Genomic DNA, 19,331 nt, shown 5'->3' with positions numbered 1-19,331 from the left:
CTCAGCAAATAGTAGAACAACAATTATCATTATAAAAGAAATTAATGACAGCATAGTAATGTTAGTCGAGAACAATGACTGGTATCTCATATAATTACTGTAGTTCTTCAGATATGCACTGCTATTATTTTCACAGCACATCACATACTCATTGTCAGATATAAAATCTTGCATCACTTACGAGTATGTTGCTTAACGTCATTGACAGAACATCGCGATATGTTTGGCGAATTAGGAGACGGATGTTAAAATCGAACTGTCATCATATATCAGCCTGTGAAGTGGCCATCATAGTCAGATGAGAATCTGAACTCCTAATAAGGTAGAGCTGTCACCCCTGTAAACATCGTAGATCGCCTACAACGGTATCGCCACAGGCCCCCTCCCTCCCCCCAATCCCCTCCAACGATGCTCGTTGGTAGAGTGCCCATGCAGTGTCAGCAGTGTTGAATACTGGAAGGAGCGATATATTGCAGTAAAGAACTCATTTATCGTAACGTGAGGTTACACAGGTAGTTGCAGCCACGTCTAGGCAAAGGAACAGTGTCCCTAAGAAGTCAGAGGAAATTAGTTTGGCGCATACAGGGTGAAAAAAATGCCGCACTCTTCATCGAAATTCAAGAGGATCTGACAACACTTTTACATCGTGCAGCGCATCGGAATGTACAGAGTAGCGTGTATCACCCCGCCCTACCCCATCAGCTACCGTAGCTCACTGAGTAGACTGCTGGTATAATCGAATCCACATGCACAATGGAGCTATTGTTCGATTCCTCGTCTGTTTTTTAGACCCCGTTCCCTAGTTCTGGTCGATTATAAGTGGGATATCTCTTTGCCACATGACAATAGCCTAGCACATAACAATGGGATTTATTAAATTGCATGCTTGTGTGTAGTTACTGTGTAGTGCACAGTTATAACTAGTGCTGTCAAGTTCATATAGGGCGGCTTCCAGAGGAAGCACACAAACAATGAATACGTCGATATGCTTTTAGTACTGGGCGAAGTTCTGCCTCGAGCGTCGAGTGGCAAAGTTGCTAGTTTATCGCCTCATCGCTGCGTTGTGAATGCCTGGACAGCTTTTCCTCTCTATTGTTTGTGTCTTCGTGTGTGTTGCGACGTTGTTTGATCCGCAGGGTTAGTTGCTGTGGTGTGACAGTTAACAGTGGTGTAGTCCGCTCATAGTGTCCGCCATGGGTTATAAGAAAAGGTACAGTTAGCTCCAGTTTCGATACATCCAAGCATCCAGTGAAATCCGCATCTTTGGAGATTCATGACTGGCTCGTTTATACAACTCATGTATCATCTGATCGGGTTCATACTGCCTCTTTAGATTTGGTAACTACATCTTTTTGTAAAGTTTTTGGAGCCACTACAAGTAAATAGGTTGCTTTTGCGTCATAATTCTGAAGTTCCCTTTAAGAATCGTGATGATGATGATGTTTCACTTAGTGATCGATTAAAACTGTGTGCCGGACCGAGACTCGACCTCGGGACCTTTGCCTTCTACCATCTGGCAGAAGTAAGGCCCTGGGGACGGTGCACGAGTCGTGCTTGGGTAGCTCAGCGTTTTCGGTCAGGAGTGCTAGTTCTGCAAGTTTCGCAGGAGAGCTTCTGTAAAGTTTGGAAGGTAGGAGACGAGGTACTGGTGGAAGTAAAGCTGTGAGGACAGGGCGTGAGTCGTGATTGGGTAGCTAAATTGGTAGAGCTCTTGCCCGCGAAAGGCAAAGTTCCCGAGTTCGAGTCTCGGTCCGGTACACAGTTTTAATCCGCCAGGAAGTTTCATATCAGCGCACACTTCGCTGCAGAGTGAAAATCTCATTCTGGAAACATCCCCCAGGCTGTGGCTAAGCCATGTCTCCGCAATATCCTTTCTTTCAGGAGTGCTAGTTCTGCAAGTTTCGCAAGAGAGCTTCTGTAATGTTTGGAAGGTAGGAGATGAGATACTGGTAGAAGTAGGGCTGTGACGACGGGGCGTGAGTAATGCATGGGTAGCTCAGGTGGTAGAGCACTTGCCCGCGAAAGGCAAAGGTCCCGAGTTCGAGTCTCGGTCGGGCACACAGTTTTAATCTGCCAGGAAGTTTCATATCAGTGCACACTTCGCTGCAGAGTGCAAATCTCATTCTCATTATGGCGATGTTTGGATTGTGGGGCGCTCACCTGTGTAGTCATCAGCGCCCGTACAAAGTCTCAATTTTTTCACAGTCCAATTTTTTTCACTGTCACAAATGATGAGGATGATTATGAAATGACGACAACAACACCCAGTTCCCGTGCAGAGAAAATCCCCAACTCTGTCCGGAATCGAACCCGGGACCCCCTGATACAGAGGCAGCAACGCTAGCCTCTAGACCACGAGCCGCGAACTAAGCATCGCGATGATTCCATAAACATCGTGGTTCTTGCTAACGTGGAACTGGATTATATCAATGTCCGAGTGTTCATTCTCACGCTGGAAGTTGCCGACCGTTTACTTAAGGAGGTGTTACTCCCTTACAATGATGTGAGGGGTATATGACGAGGGTGCAGGTCTACTCAACACCGGATCCAATGTTATGGCGGAATCCATTCGGTGCAGATTTCAAACGTAATATTCCTTCCCAGCTACAGGTCTGTGGTTACCGCATTCACATAAGGTATAGGGGGCAAGTGGGAGCCGGCCGAAGTGGCCGTGCGGTTAAAGGCGCTGCAGTCTGGAACCGCAAGACCGCTACGGTCGCAGGTTCGAATCCTGCCTCGGGCATGGATGTTTGTGTTGTCCTTAGGTTAGTGAGGTTTAACTAGTTCTAAGTTCTAGGGGACTAAAGACCTCAGCAGTTGAGTCCCATAGTGCTCAGAGCCATTTTGAACCATTTGGAAAGTGGGAACATGCTTCCGGTCCATTGAAAGTGGCCACCTTAGATATAATTTCCCGCGGTGGCTATCTGCATTGAAAACAGTTTCGAAAATTGACGTTAGCTGCTATAGTTTCTTCCGTTCACGAGTTTGGTGCTACGTCTTCGCCGTGTGCATTGGAACACCAGAAGAATGGGCTGCTTACTGCTTTTGATTTCTCGCCTTTATCTTCGCAGCACTGTCCTGAAACTGTTGCTGCCAAGTGGGCAGTGCCCGCAGTCCACATAAGAGACACCGTACTCAGGTTTGTGAGGAGTCAGATACGTCTACTCTTTAACCACCCCTCCCTGAAGTAGCTTCGTCGGTTAATGAATCTTGTAGCGCTGAGTCCTGCATTCCTGATGGGGTCGATAGTGCGAAAACAGCTACTGAGGTCTTCAGCGTTTATCCTAGTATCCCTCCTGTGGTCGAGGTAACACTTCCGGAACCACTCAAAGATGAGGAAATCGTGAGACTTCTGATGTTCCAATGATTTTGGAGCAGCAAGTTGAGTCGTCACTAAAAGAACCTGTCCGCCGATGTCATCCATTTCACTGACGTTCAGACGACTAACTGATTTTAGTGCAATGGAGTCGACAGGTAGGCATGAAATCCTACCTTTCGGCACAGACAGTGTGATATTTGAACCTCTCTTTCTTGCTGAAGTCAAATGTAAGAGTCCTAGCCTACGAAGTGGACCTCTGCGGCTCATTGTTTGTCATCTACTTTGGTTAATGTTCGCGAACCGCCTACGTCCACAGCTGCCGATGCTGTATTGCCTCGTAGCAGTTGTAAACAACGCATCCAACATGAGCGGTGGTGGCTCGTAAAAAGAAGAAACAAAGATTCCAGAGGTGATGTTGGGAGCTGCCCTCCCCTCGGACTCGTCACCGGCCTCTGCAATGGATCTTGACATTTGTTGTTGTAATTCAGTAGGTCGAATTTCGTTTCTTGTTGTTAAAATATGCAGGGTTATACTTTTCTTTCTTTGAGTGTTAATAGGTTAGAATTGGATCTGTGGCTCGCTTCGCTGCGTCATTTTATCTACGAATCCTATGCGGATGTCGTATTCATACAAAAGGTACAATTTACTCGATTTGCTCACCCCATTTTCTACACTGCATTTAATATGACTCCCGAATGTTCCACGAGGACTGCGTTGCTGTTAGGGAGGGTATTCCTACTGAAGGAATTGAATTTCATGATAATGGCAAAGGAATATAATGTACTTTAGTTCGCCTGACCTCGGTTCTCCTTTACGCATTGTCCGGTACCGGACGCACTCTGGAGCGTTCCCTACTTTATTAGAAAGAGACAGTTTATTTGTTACGAAAATGTCGGCAGAACATTTTAATAGGCGGTGACTTTAACTGTGTGTTACGTCCTGCACACCAGTCTCCAAAATTTAGTTTTTGTCGGAAATTGTAAGATTTAGTTAGTTTCTTGAAATTGCGAGATGTTTGAATCTATAAATATCCAACTCGTGTCAAATATACACATTTTATTGCCACTTACAGCAGAAGTCTAGACAAATTTTATCTGATATTATGTGTGATAGGAATTTGACTGTCAATGTCACCACCGCCAGCTTCACTGGCCACTGTGTGGTGACTGCTACTTCAAATCACACGCGACAGGCAGTGAAATTGTTTCGATCACCCTGCATGCTCAATGTGGCGCACTTGGAGGATCCCTCTCGATGAAGTTACCCAGGAAGTTTCGGACGGTAGTCTTCGTTCGACTGTGCGATAAGTCTCTATTTTTGAAGTGTGGTTTCAACTGGCAAAGCTGAGACTCAGACAAACGTTGATACAATTCTGCGCTGATAGAGCTCGGGAATTTAGGAAGGCGCAAGAATTTTGCAGCCCTTCATGAAATTGTGCATCAGGCTCCGCTACGGACTGCAGAAATAAGGCGTGCACAGGCGCAGTTGTTATGGTTCAAGCAGTGTCAAATGGAAAGGTTAAGAATGTGATCCAAACACGTTCCGTGGTAGAGGATGAATTGACTTCTTGATATCATCTAATCCGACGTGCTTGTATTACGTCTCTCAAGACACAGGACGGTACATCTGGGTGCGGGCATACGCTGATGATGTGGTAGTGTTATTCCGGTCTCCCTCTGAGATTTCATTGCTCAGGGCTGCGCTGGATATCTTTTGCTACGCTCCACGTCAATTCTCTGCTGGGTTATATTAGATACCCGTTCCTATCAATAAGTCATATGATTTATTTGTAAGCTAAAAACATTCAATAGCATAGATCGCATAAATATTTCTTTTTTTAGGACAACCTGTTTCGAAAGATTTTTCTGTCATCTTAGGTTTTAAAACATCTTTTTGTTATGAAACGTGTTCATTTCACGTTGGACGTCATGCCAAATTGTCATGTGGATAAAAATCAGTAAACGTTTTATAATGTGCTGATTTTTATCCACATAACAAATTGATGTGAGGTCCAACTTATGAACGCATTTCATAACAAAAACATGTTATAAGACCTGAAGCAGGCAGGAAAGTATGCCGAAACCGGTTGTCTTAAATAAGGAAAGATTTATGCGATCTAAGCTGTTAAATGATTTTAGCAAAACAACAGGTCGCTCCTTCGGTCTTTCAGAATGAGAAAACTCAATTATTTGTTCAGACCTTGATAGTATACTTACACGTGCTCATAATACCTCGTTTTTAGAAGCTTTTCGATGGTACGATGCCTGTGATCTTATTGTCAGATCGTCTTCTCGCAAGTCGCCGGGGTTGGATGGTCTGCCTAGTTTTATGTGCGTTTTGACCTATGTTGGCTACTACTCTTACATTGATTTTTAACGAGATGTTGAGAGGAGACCTCGTGCCCGATTCGTTGACAACATTGTGCTTATTCCTGAAAGTTCTGATCAAGCAAAAACTGGTAAAATTCGTCCGATTACCTTATTAAATTTTGATTATAAGGCTGAGGTGAGGGTGGTGAATAGTCGGCTGTCGGTGGCCGCCGCTACTTCTGTTCCTGGTGCTCTCGCATTTTTGGATTTTGACAAGCTGTTTGCCCAAGTAAGCCATGGCTTCGTGTTGTAGATACTGGAAGCTGTTGGGTTCACAATTGAATGGTACAGGCTCAACAAACGCCCCTATTGCCATCTATAGGGGTTCTCTTCAGGAAAGTCCGATTTCAGTGCCATTTTTTATTCTGTCACTTGAGCCCACTCTTCCAAGAATTACCAGTCAGTTACAAGGATGGACACTCTTGGGCGAGAAATCTCGATGCGCTCATACGCGGATGATATGATATGACGATGTTATTCCGTTCTCTCGTTGAGATTCCATTGCTCATGGCTACAGTGGATGTCTTTTGCCATCTATCAACGAAGGTAAATGTCGATTGATCAAGTTACGAAGTTTTGATAATGCTGTCATTTCGTGGTTGACAGACACAAAACCTTGTAACTCATAACTGACCTTATCCACCCCAAATCGATACATCTAATTGGAAGTCGGTTTCGGTGAAGATGCAAGGAGCAATCCTGGAACATGAACGGTGATCCCTTAACCTGCTTCAGAAATTTTGGATTCAGAATACCTACGTCCTGTGCAAACTATATCACATCTCTGAGATCTGTCCCCTTCCCGCGACGAAGGCTAGGCAACTAAAACATCTGTCTAGTCGTTTTTTATAGAAGTACCACAGTTTTAGACTACGATGCGAGGTGGTTGCGCGTGCGCGTTCTCTCGGGGGTTTGGGACTTTCCGGTGTTCAAAGGCAAGCGTTTATGTTATTTGTTGGATACAGCGTGCTGCCTATCTCTCACGCAGTCCACATTTTCACGTCTCGGTTATTTTACAGTCTGCGTTCGGCAATCTTCATCCGCCTGTCAATGTTGATTGATTGAATTTCCAGTTATAAAAGAGGCCGTGAATTTTATATTGCTCTCAGACATTTGGAAGCTAACATTCTACCGATGAAGCATCTCACTACCTCATTTTTCGTTAATGAGTGGGAGAAGAGTGTACGGCGCCGGTCGAACGCTCATCATCGCAGTGTTTCTGGAGGACGGCGTGGTTTCATCTTAGGATTCCTTAGAACAAACAGAATTACATGGCTGTTAGGGCACTATGATCATTACATTGTAGATGCAGTGGGCGACAGGGACCCACTCGCCTCCCACCAATATATGCCAATGCATACTGGAAGTATTTGCGCCTGCCATGATATCGCGACTTATTCGTCGATATGTTTAATCGTGTATTTCGTCGTCAAGGCATCGGTTGAGTTAACTAGTCCTTGTGGTATTCTCGTCGTGATCACTTTTCAGGAGTATAATTATGCAGTATATTTTATTTTTGTTGCCCTGTTTGTTTTGTTTTCTTTCTTAATTAATATGAAGGAAATAAACAGAAAGTTGTTGCAAGCACCGACTTGAAATGAGAGAAAAAAAAAAGTAAATGGTCAGTACCATGTGAGGGACCAGCACAGCGACAGGTGGAGGGAGACATCGTAGCAGGGCCTCGGCAGGATTCGACCACTGTCCACCTCGTCTCCATCTAGCTGAAGCAGACTGTTTGCTGCTTCCTGCAGATAAAAAGGAGGAAAGAAAAGAGCGATTAAGCGTGGCCTGAAAACCGAGAAAAGGAGGAAAAAATGGTCTGATCCTAGTTTCTTAGTTGCGAGGTATGTGTTCGATTCTTACTTCCGGCATGTATTTAAAAAATAAACAAAAGCCGGTTAAGCGGGTGCCTGGGAACTAAGAGATAGCGAGATCAAATCCCGATGGCACCCCAGAAACCTAATTTTCATTTCGTTTGCCTGTCTGTAACCCAGCTTTATTTTTTTCTTTTAAAAAGGAAAACTGCTGAGAGATCAAATCCGCATCCACCTAGTCAGGTTCATTTTTTTATGTTTTACATGTCTGTTCCCCAGTTCTTGTAGTTAGAAGCTGCCACATGGCAGTGGGATCGATTATATTGCATTCAAATGTCTAATAACCGTGCAGTGTACAGCCACAATTGGTCCAGTCAAGTACGGCTTCCCGACGGAATACGCGAACGATAAATACGTCGACATGATTTTGGTGTTGGGTACACCCCATAAACAACCTGCTGCTGCTGCTCGTGTGTATTTGGCACTGTATTCTCAAAGACGTCATTCCGATAAGAATGTTTCTCGTCACCTGGAGCAATACCTTCCTTAGGGAAACTGAAAATTTTGTCCACAAGTATCGTCAGAGTCCGTCCAAAGACTACACGTACTCCACAAAAAGAGGAAGCAATTCTTGAAGCCGTTCTCCAATCACCTCGGTGAGGTACCCGTGATATTGCAAAGCTGTTCCAGATACCTCAAGACTGGTTGTTGAACTGTTGCGTCTTGAAGAACTGCATCCATATCATTACACATTAACTCAACACCAGCATCCAGATGACCGCATTCGATGTGTGCAATTTTGTGTATGGATTTTGCTTCAGGTGGAATATAGACAAATTTTAAAGCCATTATTGGTCGGAACAGAACCCACATGTCACTCGTGAACGAGGCTTTCAGGCACGATGTGGCTTAAACCTGTAGTCTGGAATCGTGGGAAGTGTGCTTTTGGAACTCTGCTTATTGCCAGACAAGCTGAATGCCCCCTGTATCCTACGTTTCATTGCAATGCTTTGCCTGACGCAGTAGAAAACGTTACACTTGGTGTATAGCAAGAGCTGTGGTTTCAGCATGACGATGCACCACCAAAATATGCAAAACTATTTAAATGATGGTTTTCCAGGGAAATTAATTTGTCGTGGAGGTCCCATGTGGACCAGTTGTGAAAGAGGTTTTCTAAAACCTGTCCTCGAAACGAGATGAATGAGTAGTATTTTGCAAGAGGGTAGTCTGACGCAACAGCAGTAGTTTCGGGGTAATCATCATTAGTGATGCGTTGGATGAGGAGTCAAACGTCGTGTTTTAGGGTGTACGTAGATAGATGCTAGTCGGTGTCGACAAGTTGGCAGTTAGAGCAAAGTGGCGATGTAGCGAGCCAGTCCTGTATGACAACGTCCACGATTGATTGGGACCGCGCGGGATCAGCCGAGCGGTGTAAGGCTGGGACCAGGAGGTTCGAGTCCTCCCTCAGGCATGTGTGTGTGTGTGTGTGTGTGTGTGTGTGTGTGTGTGTGTTTATCCTTAGGATAATTTAGGTTAAGTAGTGTGTAAGCTTAGGGACTGATGATCTTAGCAGTTAAGTCCCGTAAGATTTCACACACATTTGAACATTTTTTGATTGATCGGGAACTGAACTAATGGGACAGCTCCGGCACAGTGCCGAGTTCATGCGACCTGCTCTTGAGGTTTCGTCTTTTAAATCGCATTTCTATTAAACCTATTGGCGAAAATAGGTTTTGCTAGATATACTTTTGTCTTGAGCTGCCGACCAACAAGAGTGGCATCTTTTTCTTCGTCATCTCGTTGCTGAGAGAATGAGTCGCCTTTTATTAGGAACTAGAAGGTTTAACATGCATTGCATCACAACGTTTGTGACGCAGTCGTGAGCAGACCTTAGTACAATTACCTTGATTGCAATATGCCGTTCGTCCCAACAATCTACGCTGATGGCGCTGCATACGCACCTTGTAAAGGGGCAGCGCTGGCGGCTCCTGGCGCATGCACAGTGTGTCTTCTGCGGCTACCGTCTCAGCAGTTCGCGTCTGAAGATGGCGGGAGTCCTGACATGGAAATATATAGTATTAGACAAACCTACCACAAATTACTACGCCGGAAAGTCAAACGTATTAAACTGAACGTCGCCTGCAGAGAGAATTGCGGATTCTTAAAGCAACGACAAAACTGATACACTTATCAACAGATTACTTTCATAGATTCTGTTTTGTAAGGTAGGCATCAAAATTATGGACAATAGTTCTATTACAGAAGATGCTGATATAAACCATCTAAGTAATATCACTCAGCTACTTGCAAATCTTCCAGTATTGTATGGCAATGAAAATTAGGACAGCAGTTAATATATAACTGAAAAGCACATACGGGGCAGCAACGGCTTCTACAAAGTTTGCTGTGGAAGCTGTTCTACGTATCACATAGGCCTGAAATGAAAAAATAGGTCAGATACTTTCCTAAGGACAACTTGATACATTTAGAGTGAAGCTTTTCAACAAATCATCCATAGCCACACGAAATGGGACTGATCACAAAACGCATGTAGTAAATAACACCCTCGGTGTCCTCCATAACACATTTAAGACGAAAAAGCTCAGTTTACTAGAAGAGTAGAAAATTGATTTGAAGCAATTTAAACAATTAGCAAAGTTAATGAATGAAAACGCTGAATTCCACAGCCATGAGTTTTCAGCAGTTATGTAGGCACAACTCTATAAATAAAGAGAAAAATTTGCTACATATACATACATTACCCGATCAGAAGTATCTGGACGTGCGAATGTAATGCATAATTTACCACTAGATGTCTCAAGAGGCCGACCCACCAACATAAAAGGGGCAGCGATTGTTGTGTTGACAGGAGAGAAGCTCTCAGAGCAGAGTGGGTCGGTCAGCAGAACTTACAGACTTCGAAAGTGACCAGGTCACTGGATGCCACTTGATTACCATATCCATCAGGCGCAGTTCAACCTTTCTAAAGATACACAAGTCGACATCTTGATGAGTGGTTGTGAAGAGGAAACGCGAAGGAACAATGACAGCTAAATCACGACCAGCAGAGCTTACGTAATCATGGACAGGGATCGTAGCATCGTGGCAGGTGGTTGTAAGAAATCACACCAAATCAGCAGAAGGAATCACGCATGAGACCCAAAGCGCTACCAGCAGTCCAGCTAGCACAATGACGTACAGCGGTCAAGCGGCTCCTCATAAGCCAAACGTTTCTGCGGTTAGTGCTAAGCGACGCTTGAGGTGGTGTGAAGAGCGACGCCACTGGATAGTGGATGATTGGAAACGACTGATCTGCAATACCAAATCGTACTGTAGACTGTGGAAACCCCATGGATGGGTTTGTGTTTAGTGGGTACCTGGAGAACGTTATCCGTCGTCATGTGTAGTGTGAACAGTGAAGTACGGTGGAGGTGACATTCGTGGTTATGGTGTGGTCGCACTAAAGAAAACGCTAAATGTGCAAGGCACATGAAAGCATTTTGTACAGTTGTGTACTTTTCACAGTAGAGGAACGACTGGGACACGATGATTATTTGTATCAGAACAGCAAAGCACTCTGCGAGGCAACGGTTTGTGTTCAATAACATTCCTGATACAGGCTCCCTGGCCCTGAGGTCGGACCTGAACTAAATGGAAAACCTCCTGATTCTCAAGACTTGAGAATTCAACATCACTACCTTTTCTGGTTTAGGGAGAATTGGTGTATTCATGTATGTAGTATCTGAAACTAAAGCATATACGTTATTGTGTAATCATTTAGTATTCGTATAAAGTTTATACAATTAAAAGAAAAATGTAACAAACAATTATGCTGTAGTCTTCTCGTATAAATCTAAACTAAACTCCTCCCGAACAGGCCATGAAGGCCCAAGGGTACCGACCGGCTGCCATGTTATCCTGAGCCCACAGGCGTCGCTGGATGCAGATACGGAGGGGCATGTGGTCAGCACACCGCTCTACCGGCCGTGTGTTAGTTTACGAGACCGGAGCCTCTACTTGTCAATCAAGTAGGTCCTCAGTTTGCCTCACAAGAGCTCAGTGCATTCCGCTTGCCAACAGCGCTCGGCAGACAGGATGGCCGCCCACCCAAGTGCTAGCCCAGCGCTTAACTTCGGTGATCTGACGGGAACCGGTGTCACCACTGCGGCAAGGCCGTTGGCTCTTCTCGTATGCAAGTGTTTATTCTAGTTACATTAACATGTAGTGGTTAAATCAGACTATACATGCAAAGATTCTAATTTTGGTCTTGAGTGGGTCATGTGATCCATCCTGTCTGTTTTCGCTATTTGTGTGGACATTGCAAAGTTGCACCGTAGTTCGGAAGCGATGTCAGGGTGTAGGTCCTCCTGCAACAGACTATAAGTCAGTTCAAATTGAAACGTCCCCTTTTAACAATTTATACAACACTGTCCTTAAACTGACATACAATATTTTGTTAGCGCAACGCAATCTGACTTTCAAAATTCCCTGCAAAAGAATGGCCCTGAGTAACATTAAACTATACCTTTCACAAATCACTTACCTCACAAAAATCTTCGCTGCTCAAGCTACTGCAATACAGCGAGCGCCACTACTGCCAGCTAAATAAAAGATTCAAACTATGGAAGGCACTAACTACTGATAGGGATAGTTAGCAAATGAAAGATATTAATAGAGAACAAACAATGTATTTACCTTGATATCATCATATATAAATATAGCAGTTCATGACAAATTTCAAAACTCCGCCATCTCTCTCCCCACATCCACCACTGCTGGCGGCTCACCTCCAACTGCACGCACAACGCTACGCGCTGTTCACAGCCAGCTGCCTAACACTACAATGACGAGTATTACAACAATGCAAAGCAGCCACAGACTGCACACAGCACAGCCAGTGATTTTCATACAGAGTTGGCGTTACCAATAAAAAAACCTAAACAGCCTTCTTACATAGAGAAAACGTAAACAGCCTACTTACATAGAGAAAACATAAACAGCCTACTTACAAAATGTCAGTGGAAAACAAGTACGCCTCAACCGCAGTAGGATCACGGCTAGTAAAATACTGCGGTGTTCAAACCACTCTTAGGGAGTAGGACTGCGTAAGTTTTAATGTTCAGGTATGTATTGCGTAATGTCCTTCTCTGTTATACATTACCACTTGTGTTTTTTGAGCCGTTTTATTGCCCTCAATCGGTATGAAATACGTTTTTCCACTACAATAATATATTTTTATCCCAAAATTCCTTTAATAGGGTGAACGTAACATCGTTTCGATTAAAACCAAATTGAGGGAGCCACTTTAGAACTAAAATATACATAATGGGTGAGCCAAAAAACATAGGAACAGATCGACAACCTTCCAGTCTCGTAACAACGTAAGTATAGCTGTTCTGTGACTGAAGGCGTAATACATACATATATTAATGTGAGTGTCACAGGGCTCGATCCCCCTCAGTAGCTGAGCGGTTAGTGCGTTTGACTGCCGAGAGGAGGATTCGCGTCCGATTGTAGGTGCGTTACTGGGACTTTTCCTCGCGGTGAGGACTCACACAGGGTGCACTCAGCGCCGTGATGCCAACTGAACCGCTGCGTGACCGAGTAGTAGCGGCTTCAGGTCACGGAACTCGACAACGGCCTGGAGAGAGGTGCACTGACAACACGCTTCTCCATACCAAATCCATTAGAAGAGGATGACCCGGCGGTCGGATGGTAGCGATAGGATGGCCAGGGCCTGTAGACGGAGTTCACTTAGTGTTGGAAGCACTGAAAATTGTTCCTAAAAGAGAAATACATTTAATGTGAAAGAAGATGTCTTTGCTACATACGTAACTGCACCTCCCACGATATCAGCAATCGACGTTTAGACACTACATATACACTATTCAGAGGGACAGATTCGGCACACTGATCTTCAAAGTGAGCATAAGAGTGTTCGTTTGTACTCCGTACGAATCGAGTAATACACAATAGCTAGAAATTGTAAGCTATATCTTAAGCCTAGTTTACACGACGACATTGGGTTGCGCCACTCGTTGGGTGGAATGAGTTGCACGCAGATGATTTCATATTTGACTGCAGACACGGCGAGGGTGAGGGGTCAGAGTAAGTGCGAGGAGTAACTGGGCTGGCCACAGTTGAGGACCGATCGGAGGAATCGGATGTGCTGGACGTCCGTTGGATCCCCACGGCCGGCCCACATCAGTGGCGCCCATCCACTGCAGCTTCAAGCTGTGTAACCGAAGCCGTCACAGGTTGGAGCTGACAGCGAATTGTCGCCAACTCGGCTCACATCCTCACGCTACAGTCACAGTCTCTCTCCATAATAAAGACCGTGGGATACTCCACTACACAGGTAAATGGTTCAAATGGCCCTGAGCATTATGGGACTTAACATCTGTGGTCATCAGTCCCCTAGAACTTAGAACTACTTAAACGTAACTAACCTAAGGACATCACACACATCCATGCCCAAGGCAGGATTCGAACCTGCGATACACAGGTAAACAGACTATCGGCACATGTTGCGGAACTCTATTTTAGATGCTGACAAAAACGCAGGAACTGTGTCTAATAAAATAGACCAATAAGCAGAGACTGAAAAACCGAGCTACCGAAGTATTCAGGTGGGACTAAATTTGCCCCTGATTAGGAACTTGTAATATGTCACAAAATCGGTTTACTTTCCGACTCAAAGAAAATCCCGAGAACTGTGGCTATTAGATATTAAATTAACACGCAGAAACTAAAGAAACTAAACTCTCAAAGCACACAGATGAAATTATACAATTCGCATCTGGTTAGGAACTGGTAAGAGTTTCCTGTTGCTGCGTCTGTCTCGGCAGGTCACTGCTGCCAGACTGGTTGGCTGACTAACGCCAACAAGTGGTCACCAGCTGTTAAAACAAACGAACAAACGACTATCGCTCCGCTGTAGCGAACTCTATTGTGGATCCTGACGGAATCGTAAGAACTGTGTCTAATAAAATAGACCAATTGGCACAGATTGGAAAACCGAACCAATGTTGTAAAGAAACGTAATTTACTTTTTGAAAAGGAACATTAACCACACGCCGGCCGAAGTGGCCGTGCGGTTAAAGGCGCTGCAGTCTGGAACCGCAAGACCGCTACGGTCGCAGGTTCGAATCCTGCCTCGGGCATGGATGTTTGTGATGTCCTTAGGTTAGTTAGGTTTAACTAGTTCTAAGTTCTAGGGGACTAATGACCTCAGCAGTTGAGTCCCATAGTGCTCAGAGCCATTTGAACCATTAACCACACGGAGGTCCATAATTTCTAAGTATCCAATACAAAAATCCTGCTTGTTTTCTACATGTATACGTCACTGTTATTTGGTCTTTTTCAAATGTGATCCCAAGTGCGGCGGCTCATCTAATAGTAACAGGCAATCACTCGCTGTTATTTACCATCGGTTTTATTTCAGTGATGGAATGGAATGTAGTTGCTCTGGTGACAATTATTTCACGAATAGAAAGTCGTGTCGATCAGCGGTCTAACAATTGTTTGTTTCGCGTATCTCACAATTTAGCTATTAGGATGTACTGTTTCTGGGTTCCAGCAACTGGAAAATAGCCAAAAAGCTTATCTCTGACTGCCCGATATATAGGGACAATAAACATTAATCTATCGTGTGGATGCAATTCGAATTTAGTTTGTCTCAAACAATAAAATTCTTCTGGGCCTATGACCACATAGAGCCCTATAACACTTCCGACGTTTCGGCTACTATTGGAAGCTACCTTCCTTGGGATGGAGTGAAGCTATACCATAGACGTCAGACTACCGTAGAAAGTCATAGCTCCAGGAAGTACAATTAAAAGCGGTTAACAGTTTTACAGGATATGGAGTTTACGTGCTTTTATTTTCATTGTTATCATGTCTATAATATTTGTTTCCGTGAAACGGATACCGAATAAAGCGTTTGCAGGGTCATAGTTTTCATCGAGAAAATTTAGACAGTCAGATAAAGGACTAAATTATAGCTTATGGTACTTCCTTATTACAGACCTACATTGCGTTGGAAAGAGTTAATGTACGAATGCGGTGTAAATTTGTATTTATTTTTATCAAATGAAGTGCCTAATATACTTCACATGTTAGTTTAGATCGATTAACACACAAAAGAGCGATTACATATATTAAATTATAGTAAATTAATATCAACAGTGATCTCTCTTTCTCGGTAACAAACAGTGTACAACGAAGTACATATCGGTGGCATAAATGTGAAAAATATTAATGAAGAAATATGAAAAATACAGTCACTGAAAAATCATTTCTGTGGTATCCGTTATTAAAATTGTTAGCCAGCAGCATTTGAATTAATGAAAATGAAATTGTCAGAGCAGACACATGAAAGTCAGAATGTTTAAAGTAAAAACGTAATTATCTGGACAAGATACATAAATGTATTCATTCCTCTCTGCTTAATATTCATATTAAAAATGTGGAAAAGAAAATAATTCTAGCGATGTATAAAAACCGACAGGACTTACTGACAACTGAATCGTATCCACTCCCTCTCTTTTATTTCCTACCGTCGCCAGCACCACCGATGCCGCCTCTTATTCGGAAACAGTGGACGCTGAGAGGTAACATTTAATCTCTTCTGGCACACTGCAAACACTTTATGAGTAAACGGTAATTCGCTGTGTTTTGCGACAGATCCCGTGTTGATTACCCTTACTACACCGCATGGTAATTTTGAACGAGGTACTAGTATCTGATTGTCAATTCGGCAGTCTTACCGACAATTTCCTTACGTTCTGAATCAGATTCGCTGAAGAACTCATTCCAGACAGGAAATACTAAACCAGTTTCTTTTGTGACATGCTTTATCCTCAGAGTTGAAACTCAGGGACGTGAACTGTTCCGGTAGTGTAATACATTCCACTGCGTAGGGTGCATGGTTCAACAGTTTCACTTTCTTCTCGACTTGTACTACGCACAACGTGACAAGGAGTAAGTACTACTTTCATTTCCTGTCACTAAGGTAAAATTCTCAATCACCTGGACTTAAAGATCCGTGTCAGCCCGTCGACTCTTTCGAGAAAAATTGTGTATGATGCAGATTCTCTGAAGCTCACAATTTTTTTTCTTACGCTATATGGAATAATTGTGTAAAACGTGGATGTGTCATGTACTAGCAAACATTCAGAAGTAGTTACATGGTGTGTTTATTGGGTTGTCAGTTGCTAGTGGCTGGTCCTGATTCTCGACTAACTTGGTCCATTTAATCCCTGATACAGTCTGGACGTTCCGGGAATCATTATGCTCCTCTAGTGTTTAGATACGTAACATGAAAATTTTCCCATAACGGATAACAAACAAAGACTCTCGCAAGTGGATCATAGGTGCCTGTCTTGTATAAATCATTAAATGATAGGGGCAGGAATTGTCTAACTACCGAGTAAATACATGAGTGAAAGAGAAATTTTCAGATCTTGGGTTAATGAAACGGCGACTGTAGATATTTGTGCCGGACCGGGACTCGAACCCTAATGCTCCACTTCTGTAGAACGGTGCCCTTAACCGCCTCGGCCCTCCAGCAAGGCCGCAGCCCAAGGGAGGGTACAGGATGTTCGGATCCCCTATGACCTTACTGAAATTGCACACGACCTAGTTGCCGTGTTGTGAAATTGAAAGATACTTTGATTTTCAATCGTGCGACGAAAAAGGGATCCGCGCTATCTATAGTCAGCAAGACCAGCGATAGATTCAAACTATGTATACATCCATAGCAATATCGGTTATCGTCCATACCTATTATAGCCAATTGTTTGTGCTCAATTGTTGTTTTGTTAATCAGTTCAATTGTTACTTGCAACAGAAACTAATGAAGGAGAGACAGCATGTGATCGCCGTAAGCTTATTGACACCAGTGCTTACTAATTTAAGTTATAATTACATCACTGAAGATGGTCACTAAGTGACCGAAAATCGATTTTGCGATAATAAACAAAAATATACGACCAATGCTGTCTCTCCTTCCAAGAAACTAATGAGTTATCGTTTACTGTTTTTGTGTAGTGTGCTTTTGTGTTGGTTTCTAATTATACATAAGTTTGTACAAAGAAAGAAGAGGAAAATCGATTTTGGTTCATCGCCTACCGTAATGATAAGTTAAAAATATGTACACACAACTACAACAGCAAAATTATCTACCTGTAACAGTTTAATATTAGCACTGGATTCGTTATGTGGCGACTGGTAGAACTTTGGGGTTCCAATATTTCAGTATTTCACAAGGCAGAGGAGCGGTAAGTATCATTACAATTAACACGAAATTAAAAGAAATGCATAAAAATGCACTTAGATTTATCTGTGTTGCCAAAAAGTCGCGTTGGTCAACAAAGTCATTTCTTAAAGTTCTATCAGCAGTAGCCCAAATGGAAAAATACCGTACAATCTGGTCACCTGGGTGGTATTAGAGTATGCAAACCACTTCCGATACGGCATTATGGGGGGGGGGGGGGGGGTTCGTGGAGAGCGGAAGATGGTACGGGATGACAGTATATTCTAGAGTTAGTTCGTTTCTAAGAGCTTTTTTCCAGAGGGCTGCTTGAGTTTCCCCGGCGGACTGCGCTCTGCCTGTCTCCATCCCCCTTTCGTCCAAAATCTATTTATAGTCTTGTAGTACTCATTAACTAAGCGAGAAATTCTAGGCTTAGCTAAATCTTAAAATATCCATGCATTCATTCACTATCAAATGACTAAACATGCACAGTTAAAGAAAACACGTGGAACGTAAGAATTCATTTTATTTTATGTGAAAACAATGTACAACAAGCAGCTATTCTCGCCAACGCCGGGGGCCTACGTCTCAGCGATGGGCCGCTGAGCTAGCAATCCCTGGATTCGGGAAGCGGGATGGTTTGAATCCATCGTCCACCAAACTTGAAAATTGTTTCCTATGTTTTCCCATTTTCAATTTAGGAAAATGCCGGGTTCGGTCCATTACTACACCCATAGCCAATTCCTTCAGAATTCTTTTCTTTTCAGAAAGATTCCTTATCTCTTAAAGATGCAGCCCCTTATCTTAAATGAAAAGAGCTGCATCGGAAGTGAGCAGAGCATGTCTTTGGGGCCTCCCGGCATTAAAACCCATATGGCAAATATGTAATAATCCAAACCCTCCTCATTTAGGCTCATGTATTTGTCAGCCAGGATGTTCTTTAATGCAGAAAACGATTATTCTTACATTGCAAAGAGTGAGAGGTGCATACTTAAATGAGGAAATTTGGGAAGTACAGTTTCGCCACCAGCAATAGTTCTAGTTTCTCTCTCGAACGTAGATCTCTTTATTCCAAACGCCCTGTCGATAATAGTCACGGGGTCCCAAAAAATTAGCGCTCGTCCATTCCTGATCACTTCCGCAGCTCAAATCCAGACTGAAAGAAGAAGGGTGTAAAATGTTGGAGGCTGAAAGGCAATTGGAGTATGACTGTTTCTTAGTGGTTTACCAAAATAGAGCACTCATAAGTCAAGGCATCATATCCCCGCTCCGGGAAAACTCCCTGATTATTGTCGAATAAAATGGTTTCTTTTTCTTTATGGAAATAAAGAAGAATAAATGAAAAAAGGAGCCTTTTTAGGGTTCTCTTTCACAAATCAGACCCTCCTTGCATCTAAGCGCGCCTCCGACACACAACAGCTCCATTGTTCCCTATTTGCTTGCAGGTACTCAGCTGAGTCCCGCAAGTGTTCGGACGAGTGAGTGTATCCACACAAAAAATATCATTGCGCCGTTAAAGCTCCTTTATATGCATGTTTATATGTGTGGTATCGTTCTTCCAGACATGCCGAAAG

This window comes from Schistocerca serialis, chromosome 6, assembly GCF_023864345.2.
Source record: "Schistocerca serialis cubense isolate TAMUIC-IGC-003099 chromosome 6, iqSchSeri2.2, whole genome shotgun sequence".
NCBI classification, from domain to species: domain Eukaryota; kingdom Metazoa; phylum Arthropoda; class Insecta; order Orthoptera; family Acrididae; genus Schistocerca; species Schistocerca serialis.
This window is presented reverse-complemented; position numbering follows the sequence as displayed.